The following is a 19,161-nucleotide window of genomic DNA, read 5'->3' as shown; positions in this document are numbered from 1 at the left end:
CCCCATATCTTGCTCAGCTTTGATGGGAGGGGGACGGGCTTGGCCTTGCCTTAATTTGGTATGCCAGACTTTGTTGACTCCCCAAGGAAGACCTTACCCCCTCTGAGGAATGGATGGGGTATTGGAAGGGTGGGAGGTGGGGAGGGCAGAAGAAAGGGAGGGAGGGGGAACTTGGGTTGGTATATAAAATGAAAAATAAAAATTTGAAATAAATGAAAAAATAAAAACCCCGCATTATTCCCTTAAGAAGGCCAGATGCTTCCTTTTACAGCAGATGATACATCTAATCCTCTGAGGTCATGGAGGAGAGCCACTGCACCCAGGGAATAATTTGATTTTGTAAGGTAATTATGCTTTAGTATACCAAGGTCAGGTCTCCCTTAATCGGATTGGTCAATTAGCTGTGTTGTATCTGTTGGCCCTATTACTGTTGTGCCAATGGCTATTGTTGGGTGAGAGCCATTGGGGAGGGCTTACATGGAAACTTTTGTTGATATAGGTGGAAGTTCAGTAATTAAAACTTTTAAAAGACAGGGGGAAAGTGTGAATATGGGAATAATAAGGAGGAAAGAAATGATCAGGGGAGAATCCAGAATGGAAGTGAACTAAAATCCCATGCATAGGAGGAGGCTTGTGGTTGAACTTTTGTCTTTGGGCCCCATCTCAAACCAGTTAAGGGTTGTTCATGTAGAAGAGGCATCTTTTGTGAAGGAGGGCACAAATCCCATTTTAGCTGCAGTCAGATCTAGTCATGGAGTACTTCAACAGCCAAAGAACCCAGTTGGTCCTGAAGGATGTTGTGATGGCTATTATTGGTTGTCAACTTAACTGTATCTAGAACAAATTATAATCCTGAAATGGAGGGCAAACTTGTGAGAGATTTTTTTTGGCCTGGTTTGAAGTGGGTGAATCTACTTATAGTCCAGATCTTGAGGCAGGAAGACACACATTCTGCTAGCAGCCTTTATAAGAACATGGATAAAGAAAGCTTTTGCTCTTTGCCTGCTTGGCCTTTCCTTGCTAGCAAGTCCATTCCTTCACTGGCATTAGAACCCACTTCTTTCGGATTCCAGTATCTGATGAAGATCAGATGGGACTTTCAGCCTTGTGGACTGAATGGTTTCTGGATTTTTAGACTTTCAGTTCATAGCCTGCTATTGTTATATTAGTTGGACCATAGCCTGTAAGTGATTCTAATAAATCCTGTGTGTGTGTGTGTGCATGTGTGTGACACAGACACACATGCACACACACACACATATATGGGTTATATATAGGATATATGGGGTACATATGGGATATATACATACATACATATACATTTTGAGAACTGGTGAGAAGGAGAGGTTAATTGCTGTAGGAAGGGCTTTAGTCCAGCTGTTTAGTTCAAAGTACAGAAAACAATTCCCAGCATGGCAAAAAAGAGATCAGTTGGATGGAGTTGGACCTCTCCTTCAGAAGTCACCTGAACTGCTCTTAGGGGTTTGGGATGCAGACTAATTTTTCAAACTGGTAAAAGGAGCAATGTAGAAAGGGCAGCGGTTAGAGTGCCTCAGAAGAGGACCATCCAGGGGCCACAATAAAACTTAACAGATGGCAAAATTCTAGAACAAAAGTCAGGAGGTACTAACTATACAACCAGAAGCATGAAGAAGTAGAATGAACATACATTTCTTTGAGTAAGGTTAAATACAGTTGTACAGCTGGCCATGTAAAACTCTGTAGAAGGATGAGGTAACTGTAATTATGTTTGTTACATCATACTCTTGCATAAGGAACAAGCACCCAGAAGCTTTGTAAAAGTAGTCAGTCAAACTCAGAATCTAACTGGCAATTTAAAACAGAAATTGAATCCTACTGAGACATTTTATAAGATTGTCTAGAAAAGTTTCCAAAGACACCACTTGGGTAGTCTGAATAATTCCCTCAAACTGAACTTGATGGCAGTATCTGGCAGCCTCCTTTGATCAGGGTAGTTAGGGTGGAGATCCGGAATAGCTTTTGTTAAGAGGAAGAACTGAAAGCCAGTGTGGGTGGGCATGGTCAATTGAACTACCATGCAGGTCTCATACTGGTTAGGTGGTGGGCTTAGGGTCCTCTGTTCACAGTGTCTTCATGTCAGTTTTGCAGACACTGAGGGCTAATTTTAAGTCCTGTCTGTTGTTTAGACATTTAGGATGTGGGCGTAGACTCTAAGTTGCCCAACTGGGCAAGAGAATCCATCCCCCAGTCATATGAGACATTGGAAGTAATTCATCTTCCATACAGAAGGGGGTTTTGTTTGTTTGTTTGTTTGTTGTTTTAATTTGGCCTACACTGCCAGAGCTGGTAAGGCCTACACAGCTGGAGGTAGAAGCAAAAGACTTTTGGCAGGTCTCATTTTCCATGCATCATTATGCTGGAAGAAGGCTACCATGTAATTTATTCTGGTGAGGTTGTGCCCTATCCAAGGGAAAGGGTACTACTTGAGCCTAAGAATATCTGGCCCATCAAGGGTATTGTAAATTTAACCCATTTTAAGCATTTAATTTTTTATAAGCAGTTTATATATACCTTATTTGGACTATTATTTTGCATTAAATGAAATTTAAGCTTACTTTTAACTTACTTTGATAACAAGACTACAATCATATAAGTACAAATTAGTTTAAAAACACAATTTTGAGTACATTAAAGAATTTGATCACTTATAAAGTGACTTGCCATTAATTTTTATGTCCTAGTTATCTTTAACAGTTTATGCCGGACGTGGTCATGCATACCTTTAATCCCTAGCAATTGGGAGGCAGAAGCAGGCAGATCTCTGGGAGATGGAGGACAGCCCAGTCTACAAGTTGAGTTCCAGGACAGACTTGATACACACAGAAACACTGTCTCAAAAAACAAACTAACAAACAAAAACAGTTTATAATAGGTTAGTAGCTCTCATAAGATTAGGACTTTATAATTTTATTTTTGTTAGGATTTTGAGCCTTAAAATTATAGCTTTGAATTGAAGCTTGTTCATTATCAAAATAAACTTTAATCCATAGCTATTGTCCATAGAAAGACTGGGAACCTTATTTTTCTGATCCTTTTATAATGTGCTTTTACAAAATATCACAGTTTTTCTTTTAAACTCTGTTTCTCTAAATAGCTAAATCTCAACAAATTTAGCAAGGACATACATCTTTAAGTCAGATTTTGTTAGCATAAACATACCATCATAACCATAGGAATTTATACATGCCATTCTGTAGCAAATTATGATTACCTGCAATTGGATTTTTAACTATCAAGCTGTTTTTGTAGGTTTTAAGTTAACTTTTTATTGGAACTTTAAAGCCTTTTTAGGCTACCCTCATAATAACCTATAGATCTGGAGAGAAAGGAAGTTCACATTTCAGCAAGAGCTTCAGAGATTCACAATCTTGAATGGGGGTACATTTTTTCATAAACAAGAACAAAGAAGTGTGTGTCTGTGTGTGTGTGTGTGTGTGTGTGTGTGTGTGTGTGTGTGTGTGTGTGTGTAGGGAAGGTAGTATTCAGGGAGCTAGACATTTTAGCTATTTTAACTTTTAGAAGAATCTCTCTTGATTAAAAAAAAATGTAAATACCATGAGACATAACAGTTACAAATAAAGTCATTTGTTCTAAGAAAATTTTCAAGGCAATATTTGGGTCTCTTACTCAGTATATATAACAGCCTATTCAGTGCTGCATAGATAGACCTCCTCTTTTTTTTAGTTTATATCCTGTCTACCTAGAAAACCTTGAACTCACCTAGAAAACCTCATAAACTTAGGGTCTAATTGCATATAGACAGCTGAGAAATGTGACTGGATACTCAGGGGAAGGTGCAATGACCTTGTTTATATCCTTATTTGAAGGAATATTAATGTTTAGCTGTAATTATTTTAAGCAGGCACACTGAAGTTCTGAGGATGGCAACTGTTCATCTGAAATGATATTGTGTAACACCACCTTAATAAAAGAATGTTAAATCCAAATTACACACAGAGTAACAGAATAAATATTATATATGTATAGATTGTTAAACCATTAGGCCTTATAAGTTTTCAGGTACACCTCATTAAAAAATAACATAAGATAGCCTTTATAACTTATTCATCATGTAGTTTAAAAAATCATAATTGTCATTAAATTTATACTTATGTCATCTAACATAATTTAATTAATTGATCCTGGTTAAAACTATGATGCTGGAGTTATATTAAGAAATTTTAGACGAAGGGTCCCTTTTATCTTTTCCATGTATGAGTATATTGTTAGCTGGCTTGATTATAGAATCTTCATACCACGAGGTAAACAATAATAGCCTGTATTGGAAATAGTTTACCTTTTAGCAGTTTTCAGGCACATAATGTCTTTTTCTGTTTTTTCTCTCTGTCACAGAGTCAGGAGGCCAGCCTGACCCAGGATAGAGGCTCTGGAGGAAGCTGAGATAAATATATTTTGGGCTGAAGCAAGCAGGCAAAATCCCAACTCCAGAGCAAGCTTTTCTGTGAAATAAAACAGCCTGTGACAATTTTTCAATGTTATGCATACCCAAAAGACATTTAAATTTCTGTAAGGCTGAACCCAATGACCTACATCTCCATAACCAGTTTGTGTGTATCTGCAGATGGAGGCAGACTGCCTGAAAAGATTGACAAGTAACTAAAAAGTAGAAATAAAAGCAAGAGTATTCAAGCGTGGTGGGGCAGAAACAAAGGCAGACCAAAGACATAAGGCAAGGAAGTCCCAAGAACAAAAAGATCACCCTATGTCACTAGGGAAACAGGATTGGAAACCCAGTAGAAACAGTTGCCATTACGCATTAATGCTGATTTTACCTCATTTCCTTCCAAGCTCTGGGTGTGGTTGTAAGTGGTAGCTAAGTGGTAGGATGAGAGGGATTAAAATAAGTTGGGGGGGCACATGGGGGAGGGGGCCTCAGATTCTTTGCTATGTAGTTTGAGGTTGTCTAAGAATGTCAAAATTGAAAGTATCACATTGGGACCAGCAATGGTGATCATTGAAAGAGTGCTGTGGCCAGATTTGAGTAAGTAAGTAAACGAGTTTGGTGGTCTGGAGCTTGCTAACCTGGAGATTTTAGAGCCCATTTTAAAATTTTGGTTTGAATTTTAAATGAAAGATATAACTGGCAGAAAGTCTTATCTTACTACATAAGGCATCTCCAGGTTTAAGGAAAAGATGAAAATAAACCTAAGGGTTGGGGGGGGGGGTTGTCCTCACATTCATAAGACTAGAGGAGTTCTCAAAGTCATTAACTGTGAACAGTTCCTGGGACCTCCAAGACTTTGTGACCAGAAAAGGAATGGGAAGTTCTTAGAGCTTTTGGGGTCTGGTCAGCACATCTATGAGTCAGACCCAGATGCACGGTTATCTTGTCCTGTAGAATTTGTGTGTGTGGGTAGCAGTGACCAAATGGTGGAAGGTCTCCCAGCCTGAAGGTCAGAGAACGTTGGAAAATGAGGTCAGAGGAAGGGTCACAGGAAGATGGATGGGGAAGATTCCAAAGAGAGAAGAGGATTGGGGTCAAACTGGGATAACAAAGTCGTAAGAACTGAGATTTCACCTACAGGACTGCTCATGAAGGCAGAAATAGGACTAGTAGCTGTTTAGTCTATATATTCAGTGTCTTGGTCAGTGTTCTATTGCTGTGAAGAGGTACCATGATTAAGGCAACTCTTATAAAGGAAAGCATTGAATTGTGGGATTACTTACTATTTCAGATGATTAGTCCAATATCATCATGGTGGGAAGAAGCATAGCAGCACACAGGCAGAAATGGTGCTGAAGAAGTAGCTGGGAGATCCATCCTGATCCACTGGCCAGGAGAGAGACTCTGGGCTTGGTATGGGCTTTTGAAACCTCAAAGCCTATCACCAGTGACACACCTCCTCCAACAAAGCCACACCTCTTAATCCTTTCAAATAGTGCCACTCCCTAGTGACCAAGTATTCAAATCTATAACACTATGGGAGCTATTCTTATTCAAATCACCACAGTGAGATTTTAGGGTGTCTATACTTCTGAAGGAATGACCCCTAGGAGGGATTTCTGCTCAAGAGGACCCTAAAAGAATTCCTGGGTTTGGCAACAGACATAAGAAAAATGAGACAAAGATGCAGTCAGACTTGATCTCATTAAGCGGAAACTGCTTTATTGGAATATAAAGAGGTCCCAAATTTTCTGTGAGATGAAGGTTGAGCACATTTAGAGAACGTAAGAGACATGTATATATACATAAGTAGCTAGCAGAAAGTTACATCTATTCTTTTGAGGTTTGGTCAGAAGCAGGGTGGCTTATTTTCTATAGCCAGGCATATTATTTTTTCTACAGGCTGATCAGAACAGCCAGGCTTGGGCCAAACAACTCTTTATGGCTAGGGGACATTGCCCAGTACAGCCTGACTCAATTCCTTATGGCCTGAGGCTATTACCCAACATAGTCCAGTCAAAATACTCCTAGGAAATATAAGAAGCAAAACAGAAGAAACGAAAAAAAATATTGCTTCCCCACTCTAGAAAAATTTCATGTTCTAGTTTCATTCTGTTGCTGTAATGAAACATTCTGAACGAAAACAACTTGGGGTTGGGGAGGCTTTATCTCAGCTTACAATTTCAAGTCTCAGTCCATCACTGAGGGAAGTCAGGGCAGGAACTGAAGTGGAAACTATGGAGGAGCACTGATTATTGGTTTGTTTTCTCACTTACTCAGCTGGCTTTCTTTTATGCCCAGACCCACCTGCCTAGAGATGGTGACACCCACAATGGGCTAGGCCCTCCCACCTCAATCATCAACCAAGACTATCTCTTGCTGATGTGTTCACAGTCCAACCTAATTTTGGTAATTCCTCAATCAAAATGGAAGCTAACTAGGATATTGCATAAGCAAATGGAAAAAGCACATAAACTATGTGAAGGGAAATAAATGAAAACATGAAGAATATAAATATGCAGAAAAGAGGCTCACTACACATCAAGGAGAAAAAGGGAATCACAGGGGAACAAAAAGAAAAGATGAGGTGTTGGAGAAGCTTTTTTTTGTGTCTTTCAACATTGGATTTGGCCATTTATCATGGGGGTTGGGGATATTCAGTTAAATATGTGTGCTCTCGTCTTTCCTGTAGTTTTATGCTATTATGCAGTGTGCATTGCATGAGTGTCTGATGTCCACTGTCTTCCTCTTTAGTTGTTTCCCTCCTTTACATAGTTGGGTGGTCTGCTCTGTTAACCACATTTAGCTTTTCATTTGCAGACTGGGAAGATCCTCTCAGCCCCTTGAGACTCCCAAACTATACTCCCTGGAGTGGCTAGTGTCGTAGCTGGAGGATGTCTCTCAAGTGCATTTGGAGTATGGGAGGCAAACAAAGCACTGAGATAGGCATAGGTAGAAGACCTGTCCTTGTGCTTCCCAGATCTCTTGAGTATTAAAGCACTCTGCTGATATGAGGAATGCAACTGTGAGTATCATGTACATCCCTTAAACTTTCAGAGCTTTTATGACCTGACAGCAATGAAGGGCAGATAGGTGGCTCCAGAATTCCATCCACTCTATGGCCTTAGCCTCAGAACTTTCAAACTCCAGAATTATTTGCAGTTGATCAGATCTGCTCCTCAGGCACCAAGGGTAGGGCTGTCGCTCCTCATATACTCCCTACCCCCACACCCCTTGAGCCTGCTACCTGCACGCTTTAAAGTGTCTGTTAGTGTTCAGACTTTGTGCTCTTCACAACTGCCTCTCTGATTTCCCTCACCCAGTGTCTACGCCAGGCGAACCTGAGGCTCCCTCATTTTTGGGTGTTCCCTCATTTCAGTATCCACCCCCATCTTGAGGTAGCTCAGTTTTGATCAATAGGTTCTCCCTCAAGATAGGCTCCTGACCACTGCCAGTTCATATAGAATGACAAAATGGTATTTCTTTCCACTACTCGCCCATCTGCCAGATGACTAACTCTTAACAAGACCTGATAGTATACTTGAGACTTACAAGGGTAGGACTGCCTAGATTATGCTGTTTCCTATCTCCCTACCAGTTTATTTCCCTGGGTAATGCCATTTTTCTGCTCTTTTCTGGTTTTCTTTTAGTTCCTTTGTGGATTTCCAAAGCTCTTCGTGATAAAAAAGGTATTTATTCTTAGAAAACATATGGGTCATTCTTCCTTGTTTTCTGTATTAGGGAGACAAATATTTGAATATACTATAAGATAATCCATAGCACTCGTGTACTTTGTTAATTTCATCAGGAATTCAAAAAGAACTCTTACAGAATTCTGTGCAGAAATATGTTTTAGATATCCATGGGGAAAGAGGATTTTTCTTTCTGATTTTGTGGATGTTCTATTTTGGAGATGATGGACATATTTGCACAAATCTGTTCCATTGCATGTAGCACCTACTGTGGTAGAAGCATGGGGCTGTGGGAGTTTGGGATGACAAAACAGGAGAAAATAATTCCTAAGCTCAATGGAATGGGAAATGATATGGGTGAAGAAATGCTTTATAAAATCTTTAACTGTACCTTCATGAGGAATGAATAATGTTTAATTTTTCTACAGTCCTTTGTTGAAATGAGTGTTTAAACATATTGCATATGTATGACATAGATGCAGTAAGGTCTCTTGTGAGGCCTTCATTCTTATCTGAGACTCTGACTATGTCCTAAACAGATGTTTGGGTAGTCCCCAACATGAAACCCACACAGAATATCTGAGGCCTTTAATGATATATCTGAATTCTTAGTTGCAATAAGAACTCAACAGACAGGGCTAAGGCAGGGGCTCAGTAGTAAAACTTATGGAAGGCCCTGGGCTTAGTGCCTGGCACCATTTTTTAAAATTATATAAGCAAATAAAAACGCCCAACAATCATTGTCTAACAAGATACATCAGAATACATTGTAAAGCCAGTTATTTGTGAATATAGGGATACCCACCCAGAAGAGAAAATCTGGGGCATGTATGAAACAAAGGATATCACGATTTTATTTTTCATCATAAAATTTCTAAGAATATTTGGCATGAATTAGTTTGTTAACATATTGTCTTGGGTGCAAAATAAAACTCAACATACATATTAAATATACCTACCAGCTTAGCCCTACACAACAATGAACACAAATCTGAATCCTCTTCGATTTTCTAAAAAAATCATTGCTCTAGGTCTCATGGAAAAATCTTCTCACTGTTTTGGATATTATACATAGAGCAAAGGATTACCAGCCTACAATCCACACCTTCAGAGAAGGTAAGAAACATGGAAGACTCTAAGAGAGACCTACATGGTCCCCCAGAGAAGAGGAAATAAACAAGAGTTCCTGAACAAATTGGGAGCCATGGGGGAGGGGTGAGAAGTAGGGAAGTAGAAGAGGAAGGGAGAGAACACAAGGGATCAGGAAGATTGAGTGGGGGTGGGTGGAGGTAGAGGAGAGCAAGAAAAGGGACACCTTAATAGAGGGGGGGGCTAGTATAGGTTTAAACAGAAATCTGGCACCAGGGAAATGCCCAGAAATTCATAAGGATGGCCCCAACTAAGAATCTAAGCAATAGTGGAGAGGCTACCTTAAATGCCCTTCTCCTATAATGAGATTGATGACTACCTTAAACACCATCCTAGACCCTTCCTCTAGTAGCTGATGAAAGCAGAAGCAGACACCCATAGCTAAGCACTGAGCCGAATTCCTGGAACTCAGTTGTAGAGAGGGAGGAATAATGAGCAAAGGGGTCAAGACCAGGCTGAGGAAACCCACAGAAACAGCTGACTTGAGCAAGTAGGAGCTCATGGAACCCAGTCTGACAGCTGGGGAACCAGTATAGGATCGAACCAGGCCCCCTGAATGTGGGTGATGATGGGAGATGTCATTCTGTAAATATGTTTCTCTTATTGGTTAATGAATAAAGCACTGTTGGCCAAAAGGAAAGCAAGGTAGGTGGGACTAGGAAACTAGGTGGAGAGAGGAAATAGTAGGGAGGAGAATCAAGACGGAGGACTGCAGGGTAGAATGCCAGCCCCTCTCTCCGGTAAGATAAGACCATGTGGAAGTACTTAGATTAATAGAAATGGGTTAATATTTAAGACAGAACTAGCTGATAAGAAACAAGTAACTGGCCAACAGCATTTATATATCAAATGCAGCGTCTCTGTGTGTTATTTGTGGCAGGCGGTGGGACCAGACCAGCCAGGGGAAAAACCTACTCCTAACAGGGTGACAGTTGGAAGGCCTAGGCAGTAAATGGGGCCTCTTACAGTAGAACCAGTATTTATCCCTAGTACACGAATGGACTTTGGGAACTCATTCCTCTATGGAGGGATACTAACTCAGCCTAAATACATGGGGGAGGGCCTAGGCCCTGCTCTAAATGATGTGACAGACTTTGAAGATTCCCCCATAGAAGGCATGGGGAGTGGATGGGGAGTGCGATGGGGGGAGTTGGGAACAATGGACAATGGGAGGGAGAGGGTAGGGCAGCAAGATAGGCGGGTCTAGGAGATGAGGAGGATTCTGGGAGGTGTAGGCAAAGAGCAGTCACCATGTAGGACACAAGAGGAGTAACAGGTCTCTGGTGAGATAAGACCACATGGAAATACTTAGATTAATAGAAGTGGGTTAGTAATTAAGACAGAGTTAACCAATAAAAATCCCTAGTCATTGCTCAACAGGTTCATAATTAATATAAGACTCTGAGTGTTCATTTGGGGCTGACGCTGTTGTGAGACCAGGCTGGCAGCAAAGAGTTATCATAACAAGAGGGAACTGGGATTGATATGTAAAATAAGATTGTTTCTAATTTAAATTAAAAAATTTTAAAAAAGAAAGTACAATAAGGAGTTGTACCAAGAAATACAAAGCCATATGTTTTATTCACAAATGCAGGGTTTTAACATCAAAATTGTGATTTCAGCAATGTAGAGAATTGCAAGGAAAGTGTAGTTTTTAAAACATACACTTACTCAAAGTATTTTCCCTATTTCCTTTCCTCAGAAGTTTGTCCAACATAGCAGCAAATAAATGAAACTTTTCCTTTTTAAAGGGCTTCACATGTCTGATTTGTGTTTTCTGTCTAGAAACACAGATGCATTTCTATACCTTCAGTCTAGGCTTTCCTAAGTGGAATGTGAAGTAACATTCGTGCTAGATCTCTTTGGGTAGAGTTTGTAAGACTGATTTATGTGAGATCTGCAGTAACGCACAATTGTGGTTAAGAAACCTAGCATAGGCCACTTCCTCCCATGGAAGGAGCCTACCTTCTGGTGCCCTGCTCAGAGCCCCCTGAGGGCTGGGAACTGCATGCAGGGGAGCCTGCCCTGGCAGACTGGCCCATCAGGAATCTGCCAGCATCCTCCTACACCCTCGAGAGGAGTTCCACCACCGCCCACTGGAGGAGGATAGCCATTGGAGTATTAGATCTACATGTACCCACCAGAAGAGAACTTTGGTCCTGTACCTACCAGGAGAGGGGAAGAAGGGATTGGTAGACAACAGTATAAGAACACAGTCAACAACAAAAAGATCAACATGACGCCACCAGAGTCTAGGGACTCAACAACAGCAAGACCTGAACAACCCAACACAGATGAAGCATAAGAGAACAACCCTAAAAACAACTTCATGATGATGATAGAGACTCACAAAGAGGTAATGAGAAAATCCCTTAAGGAAATGGAAGAAAAAAAAACAAACAAAAAATTCAAGAACTGGAGGAAAAGACAAACCAAAAATTTCAGGAAACAATTTAAACTGTGCAAGATTTGAAAGCTGAAATACACACATAAAACAAGAACAAAAACAAATGAACAAACAAAAATACCCACACAGTCTGAGGGATGGCTGGAAATAGAAAAGCTGGGCAATCAGAAACTACAGATGCAATCATAACCAATTGAATACAAGAGATGGAAGAGAGAGAATCTCAGGCGTTGAAGATACACTAGGAGAAACAGATTCATTGACCAAAGAAAATCTTAAGTTCAACAATTCTCTGATACAAAATATCCAGTAAATATGGGACACTGTGAAAAGGCCAAACTTAAGAATAATAGGTATAGAAGAAGGTGAAGAAACCTAACTCAAAGGTGCAGAAGATATATTCAACAAAATCATAGAAAAAAAAATCCCAACCTGAAGAAAGACATGCCAATAAAAGTACAAGAAGCTCACAGAACATCAAATAGAGTGAACCACAAAAAAAACTCCCCTTGTCACATAATAATCAAAACACCAATCATACAGAATAAAGAAAGAATTAAGACCAGCAAAAGAGAAAGGCCAAGTAACATATAAAGGCCAACCTATCAAAATTACACCCTACTCCTCCATGGAAACTCTAAAGGCCAGAAGGTCCTGGATAGATATTCTATCAACACTAAGAGAACAAAGATGCCAGCTCAGACTACTATACCCAGCAAAGGTTTCAATCACTATAGATGGAGAAACAAAGATATCCCATGACAAAACAAGATTTAAATAATACATATTCACTAATCCATCACTACAGAAAGTTCTGGAACAAAAATTCCAACCTAAGGAAGTCAACTACACCCACAAAAACATAGGCAAAGGATAATCCCACTTTAGAAACAGCCAAAAGAAAAATCCACCAACAAATCCAATACAAACAAGAGTTAACACTCAATGGTCATTAATATCCCTCAAAATTAATGCTCTTAACTCACCTATAAAAAGACACAGGCTAACAGAATGGATACTAAGACTGAATCCATCTTTCTGCTGCATACAAGAAACACACCTCAACTTCAAAGACAGATGTTACCTCAGAGTTGAGGGTTGGGAAAGATTTTCCAATCAAATGGACCCAAGAAACAAATTAGACTTTAAACTAACAAATATCTAATAAATTAGACTTTAAACTAAAATCCATCAAAGGAGATGAAGAACGTCATTTCTTAATCATCACAGGAGAAATCCAACAAGTTGAAGTCTCAATTATGAACAACTATGCCCCAAATACAAAGGCACCCACATTCATAAAAGAAACATCACTATAACTCTAATCGCACATAAAACCTCACATACTTATAGTGGGAGAATTCAACATCCCACTCTCAACACTAGACAGGTCCACCAGACAGAAACTTAACAAAGAAACAAAGGACCTAACAGAAGTTATTACCCAATTGGGTTTAACAGTCATTTATAGAACATTCCAACCAAACACAAAAGAATATACTTTCTACTCAGTGCCACATGGAACCTTCTCTAAAATCGACCACATACTCAGCAATATAGCAAACCTCAATAGATACAAAAATTGGAATAACCCCTGTATCTTATCAGACCACCATGCTTTAAAGTTAGAATTCAACAACACAAATTGCAGAAACCCTACAAACTCATGGAGATTAAACAATGCTCAATTACACCATCCCTGGGTAAAGGAAGAAGTAAAGAAAGAAATTAAAGACCTCCTAGAATTCAACGAGAATGAAGATATAACATACCTAAACACATAAGACACTTTGAAAGCAGTGCTAAGAGGAAAGTTCATAGCACTAAGTGACAGCATGAAGAAACTGGAGAATAGTCACACTGGAGAATTAACAGCATAACTGAAAGCTCTAGAACAAAAAGAAGCAAAGTCACCCCGGAGGCGTAGATACCAGGAAACAATCAATTTGAGGGCTAAAATCAATAAAGTAGAAACTAGGCAAATAATACAAAGAATCATCATAATAAAGAGTTGGTTCTTCAAGAAAATCAACAAGATAGATAAACCTTTATCCAAACTAACCAAAAGGCAGAGAGAGAAGATGCAAATTAACAAAATTAGAAATGAAAAGGGGAACATATCAATGGACACTGAGGAAATCCAGAGAATCTTTGGTTCATACTTTGAAAACCTGTACTCTGAGGTTCTCTTATGTTCTCTTACATTGACCGCCTAAGAGTTGCGCTGTAAGAAGCAACACCTCATCTTTGCCTCCACCATCCTCTGGGCAGCCGCAAAGCAGCAACCATGCATGAGTGCATCTCCATCCACGTTGGCCAGGCTGGTGTCCAGATCGGCAATGCCTGCTGAGAGCTCTACTGCCTGGAACATGGCATCCAGCCTGATGGCCAGATGCCAAGTGACAAGACCACTGGGGGAGGAAATGACTCCTTCAACACCTTCTTCAGTGAGACAGGCGCTGGCAAGCCCCGGGCAGTGTTTGTAGACCTGGAACCCACAGTTATCGATGAAGTCCGCACTGGCACCTACCGCCAGCTCTTCCCCCTGAGCAGCTCATCACAGGCAAAGAAGATGCTGCCAATAACTATGCCTATGGCCACTACAACATTGACAAGGAGATCACTGATCTTGTCTTGGACAGAATTCTCAAGCTGGCTGACCAGTGCACAGGTCTTCAGGGCTTCCTCATTTTCCATAGCTTTGGTGGGGGAACCGGCTCTGGGTTCACCTCCCTGCTGATGGAGCGGTTCTATGTGGATTATGGAAAGAAGTCCAAGCTGGAGTTCTCCATCTACCCAGCCCCCCCCCAGGTTTCCACTGCTGTGGTTAAGCCCTACAATTCCATCCTCACCACCCACACCACCCTGGAGCACTCTGATTGTGCCTTCATGGTAGACAACGAGGCCATCTATGACATCTGTCGTACAAACCTCGACATTGAGCGCCCCACCTACATTAACCTACATAGACTGATAGGTCAAATTGTATCTTCTATCACTGATTCCCTCAGATTTGATGGGGCCCTGAATGTTGAACTGACAGAATTCCAGACCAACCTGGTACCCTACCCTCGCAACCATTTCCCTCTGGCCACATATGCCCCTGTCATCTCTGCTGAGAAAGCCTACCATGAGCAGCTTTCTGTAGCAGAGATCACCAATGCCTGCTTTGAGCCAGCCAACCAGATGATGAAATGTGACCCTCGCCATGGTAAATACATGGCTTGCTGCCTGATGTACCGTGGGGATGTGGTTCCCAAAGATATTAATGCTGTCATTGCCACCATCAAGACCAAGTGTACCATCCAGTTTATGGACCGGTGCCCCACTGGCTTCAAGGTTGGCATTAATTACCAGCCTCCCACTGTGGTACCTGGTGGAGACCTGGTGAAGGTCCAGAGAGTTGTGTGCATGCTGAGCAACACCACAGCCATTGCTGAGGCCTGGGCTCGCCTAGATCACAAGTTTGATCTGATGTATGCCAAGCATGCCTTTGTACACTGGTATGTGGGTGAGGGTATGGAGGAGGGTGAGTTCTCTGAGGCACGTGAAGACATGGCTGTCCTAGAGAAGGATTATGAGGAAGTTGGTGTGGATTCTGTTGAAGGAGAGGGTGAGGAAGAAGGAGAAGAATACTAAATTGTCACAAAGGTGCTGCTTTTATTTTACAGGGAAGTTTATTCTATTCCAACAAAGAAAGCTGTGGTCTTATTCAGTTAATTTGTATGTAGCAATGTGTGCTTTCATGCAGTTAACTGACTTATGGTTTAAAATATGAATGACTTTTAGACCCAAGCTGTCCATTTCACTGATGGGTTTTAAATAAAATATTCCCTGTATTAAAAAAAAAAAAAGAAAGAAAGAAAACCTGTACTCCACAAAATTCAAAAATATCATAGAAATGGACAATTTTCTGGATAAATATCACTTACCAAAATTAAATCAAGAACAGATAACCAATTTAAATAGACCTATAACCCCTAATGAAATAGAAGCAGTCATCAAATTCTACCAAACAAAAAAAGCCCAGAGCCAGATGGTTTCAATGCAGAATTCTACCAGAAATTCAAAGAAGAACTAATACCAATACTCCTCAAAGTGTTCTACACAATAGAAACAGAAGGGTCATTGCCAAACTCTTTTTATGAGGTTACAATTACCTTGGTACCCAAGCTACACGGAGACACAAGTAAGAAAGAGAATTACAGAGGAATATCCCTCGTGAACATTGATGCAAAAATACTAGATAAAATACCAGTGAATTGTATCCAAGAACACATCATAGAAGTCATCCACCATGACCAAATAGGCTTCATCCCGGGAATGCAGGAATGGTTCAACATATGAAAATCCATTAATGTAATCTACCATATAAACAAACTGAAAAAGAAAAACCACATGATCATCTCACTAGATGCTGAAAAAGCCTTTGACAAAATTCAACACCCTTTCATGATAAAGGTATTGGAGAGATCAGGGATAACAGGAACATACCTAAACATAATAAAAGCAATATACAGTAAACCATCAGCCAACATCAAGCTGAATGGAATGTAATTCAATGTGATTCCTCTAAAATCAGGAACAAGACAAGACTGCCCACTCTCTTCATATCTCTTCAATATTGTACTTGAAGTACTAGCTAGAGCAATAAGACAACAAAAGGAGATCAAGGTGATACAAATTGGAAAGGAAGAAGTCAAACTGTCTCTATTTGCAGATGATATGATAGTTTATATAAGTGACCTTAAAAACTCTACCAGCGAACTCCGAACTCCTACAGCTGATAAACATCTTCAACAAAGCAGCGTGATAGATTAAAAAAAAAAAAAAAAAAGACAGTAGCCTTAGAAAATATCACCCTAGACTGACTCGGACCCCCCTGAATATGGGTCTCAGCCAGAAGGTCTGAGCAGTCTAAGAGACCTCAGACAGTGGAGCCAGGATGTATCCCTGGTGCACAAAAGGACTTTGCAAACATATCCCCCATGAAGGGATAACTGCCTTATTCTAGAGATAGGAGAGAAGCCCTAGTCCCTACTTCACAGGACCTGTCAGATCTACATGACCCCAACTGGATGGCATTCCCCTACATATGGTATTGTGGTGGGGGGTTGGGAGGGGAGGGTGTTTAGAGTGCATGGGAGAGGGTAGAGAGGGCAAAAGGGAGGGAAGGAGGGAGGGAGGGCTGGAGGGGAGGGAGGGAGGGAGGGAGAGGGAACTGGGATCGACATGTAAAATAATAAATTAAAAAAAAAAACAAAAAACGCTTTGACTCCAAAATTTAAGTTGAAGAACAAGTTACTGGGGAAAAGTATTTCTATTTTTGTTTCCACAGAAAATGAAAAGATGTGGATTCCTTCCAGACTAATGTGGTTTGATCACACCAGACCGCCTGAAACAGAGTACAACCTGATCCTACATTCCAAACAGCTGGACAAAACAGCCCTACAGACTACAGCTAGGATATCTGAATCTTCTTCAAATCCCCCAAGACAGCGCCCCTTACCAGCGGAAGTAGTTTGGAAAGAACGACGCCCAAATTCCCAAATATTGTGTATAAATGTTTGTTTTCATTTAATTGGACTTTGTTATATAAAATTAAATAAAAAAAATAAATAAAAATAAGGAAAAAAAAGAAAATATCACCCTTTACAATAGACACAAACAACATACAATTTCTTTGGGTAATGCTAACAAAACAAGAGAATGACCTATACAGTAAGAACTTTGAGTCTTTAAAGAAGGAAATTAAAGACGATACAAGAAAAATGGAAAGATCTCCCATGCTATTGGATAGGTAGAATGAACATAGCAAATATGGCAATATTGCCAAAAGCAATCTACAGATTCAATGCAATCCCAATCAAAATCCCAGCACAATTCTTCACTAACCTTGAAAGAATAATACTTAACTTTATATGAAAAAACAAAACAAAAACAAAAGGCCCGGGATAGGCAAAACAACCCTGTACAATAAGGAACTTCAGGAGGCATCATCATCCCTGACTTAAAGTTCTACTATAAAGCTATAGTGCTGAAAACAGCTTGGTCTTGGCACAAAAATAGACAGGTAGACCAATGGAATCAAATAGAAAACCCTGATAGTAACCCACACACCTATGAGCCCCTGATTTTTACAAAACAGCTAAAATTATACAATGGAAGGAGGAAAGCATCTTCAACAACGGTGCAGGCACAACTGGATGATGGTGTGTGGAAGACTGCAGATATATCCATATCTATCACCATGCACAAAACTTAATTCCAAATAGATCAAAGAACTCAACATAAACCCAGCCACACTGAATCTCTTAGGAGAGAAAACGGGAGGTACTCCTGAATGAATTGGTACAGCAGGCCACTTCCTGACCAGTTGCACAAACACTGAGGTCAACAATGAACAAATGGGACATGCTGAAATGGAAAAGCTTCTGTAAGGAAAAAGACACAGACAACAAGACAAAACAGCAGCCCACAGAATGGGAAAAGGTCTTCACCAACCCCACATCTGACAGAGGGCTGATCTCAAAAATATACAAAGAACTCAAGAAGCTAGTCACCAAAATACCAAATAATCCAATTAAAATTGGAGTACAGAACTAAATAGAAAATTCTCAACAGAGGAATCCAAAATGGCTGAAGGACACTAAAGAAAGTGCTCAACATCCTCAGCTATCAGGGAAATGGAAATCAAAACAACTCCTGCCCCAATGGCTAAATTAAAAAACATCAATGACAATTTATGCTGGAGAGGATGTAGAGAAAGGGAAACACTCCTCCACTGCTGGTGGGAGTGCAAACTCTTACAGCCACTTTGGAAATCAGTATAGTGGTTTCTCAGGAAAGTGGGAATCAGTCTACTCCATGATCCAGCAATTCCACTCTTAGGCATATTTCCAAAAGATGCACATTCATACAACAAGGACATCTGTTTAATTATGTCCATAGCAGCATAATTTGTAATAGCCAGAACCTCGTAGCAACCTAAATGCCCCTCAACTGAAGAATGGATGGAGAAAATGTGGTACATTTACACAATGGAGTACTACTCAGTGGAAAAAAAACAATGGAATCTTGAAATTCGCAGGCAAAGAGATGGAACTAGAAGAAACCATCCTGAGTGAGGTAACCCAGTCACAAAAAGACAAACATGGTATGTACTCACTCGTATATGGATTTTAGACTTAGAGAAAAGGATCACCAGCCTACAATCCACACTGCCAGAAATGCTAGGAAACAAGGAGGACCCTAAGAAAGATATACATGGTCCCCTGGAGAAGTGGAAAGGGACAAGATATCCCAAGCAAATTGGGATCATGGGGGAGGGGAGAGGGATTTAGGAGGAAGAGGAGGGGAGAGGAAGGAGCAGGAAGATTGAGTTAGGAAAATAATAAAGGAGAGCAAGAAAAGAGATACCTTAATAGAGGGAGCCATTATAGGTTTTAAAAGAACTCTGGCACTAG

At 40.3% G+C, this 19,161-nt stretch overlaps 1 pseudogene; it reads left to right on the top strand.

Moving 5' to 3' along the window:
- The first annotated feature begins 13,926 nt into the window (after positions 1-13,926).
- On the top strand, positions 13,927-15,334 carry LOC127217700 (tubulin alpha-1A chain-like; annotated as a pseudogene).
- Positions 15,335-19,161: the final 3,827 nt, after the last annotated feature.

This window comes from Phodopus roborovskii, unplaced genomic scaffold (genome assembly GCF_943737965.1).
Source record: "Phodopus roborovskii unplaced genomic scaffold, PHOROB, whole genome shotgun sequence".
Taxonomy (NCBI): Eukaryota; Metazoa; Chordata; class Mammalia; order Rodentia; family Cricetidae; genus Phodopus; species Phodopus roborovskii.
Note: the sequence above shows the minus strand (reverse complement) of the source record. Positions and strands in the feature narration are given on the sequence as shown.